The following is a 1,403-nucleotide window of genomic DNA, read 5'->3' on the forward strand; positions in this document are numbered from 1 at the left end:
TTCAGATATTTCTTCTAAGAATTTTGGAGTATTCATTGAGAATAATGCAAAAATAAACTCCGAATTTTGGAGAATTGGGGTTTACGAGAAATAAACTCCGATAAACGCGGAATTTCCGCCAAAAAATAAACTCCGAAAAACACCCTCCGAGTTTCAAGAAAACTCCGAAAACATGGAGCCCTAGATGTAACCAATATTGTTGTTTTAGTTTTAAAAGGAAGCGCCCGAACGGGGACTCGAACCCCGGACCGTTAGGTTAAAAGCCTAACGCTCTACCGACTGAGCTATCCGGGCGACGATGTTTTATTTTTCTTTATTACCGACATGGCAACATACAAAACAAGACATTTTAACAATACACAACAGTCACGACAAGAATCTCTACCATTGGGTGGCAGTCACGGGGCTAAAAACGCTTGAAATTCGCAAGCTCAGTCATCACACTGAGCCATGTTGGTTTTTCTTTTTGCAAATTATACATTTCCTTAATATAACAAATGCTTTCAATGAAGTATTCTCTAACAGGCCGGGCGTTTATTTCGGCATGTCTCATGGCAATTCTAGTTTTCCATAAACTTTGTAAGAACACCAGCATGAACATGTCATACGGTACATTGTCTTCATTTAAAGTCGGCAAGAAACGAATCCCATATGGTGTAATCGGCAAGTCCTTCTTTAGCGTTCTCTGTAAAATGTCCCAATGGAACACAGCATCCTAGCAGTCAAGAAATATGTGTTCAACTGTTTCGGGTTTCCGGCATAGTAAACAGTTGACGCTTCGAGGCACAGAAAGTCCTTTTTCCTCTAGCCACGGTTTCACAGGTAAAGTATTGGTGGGGAGCTGGAAAAAAAAAAGGACTGCCGACGGGCGTACTGGCATTCCTTTTACTCTTTTTAGAACGTCCTTTTCAGGTCCAACGCAGAACATCGAGCGATACAATGGCACCGGCAACATTGTGTCTATCAGGTCCTTATATAAGCGCTTTCGTGGCACCCTACTTAAGTATTCCATGGAAAACCGAACCTTTAACAGCTGAAAGGCCCAGACTACTTCTTTTAGGAAACCACGCACTCTGCCTTGACTGCACCGACGGGACGATACAATGAATTCAGGTATAGCTTGGCTCAGCCTTGTTTGAAACATAGTTAACAAAAATGGGTCAGTTTGGTCCCGTAAGAAAACAAACCTCGACACAATCTGCCTAATGAACAAATGTGTCAGACCTAATTCTCCACTTTTAACGGAACGGAGGAGATTAGTGCGACTGGTGCGCTCCGAGCTTGAACCCCATACAAACACTGCGAGTACTCTGTGTAAACGTTGTATGTTAGCCCTTGACATGCACAACGTTTGAAGCACGTAAGAAATTTTGGCAACGGCAAACAGGTTGCACACCGTCGCA

General features: G+C 42.8%; 1 non-coding gene across 1 annotated transcript; it reads right to left on the reverse strand.

The window, feature by feature from the left end:
* Positions 1-221: 221 nt before the first annotated feature.
* Positions 222-294, reverse strand: TRNAK-UUU (transfer RNA lysine (anticodon UUU)). Its single transcript has one exon. It is a non-coding gene; the product is annotated as a tRNA-Lys (tRNA).
* Positions 295-1,403: the final 1,109 nt, after the last annotated feature.

Source organism: Dermacentor andersoni, chromosome 1 (assembly GCF_023375885.2).
Source record: "Dermacentor andersoni chromosome 1, qqDerAnde1_hic_scaffold, whole genome shotgun sequence".
NCBI lineage: Eukaryota > Metazoa > Arthropoda > Arachnida > Ixodida > Ixodidae > Dermacentor > Dermacentor andersoni.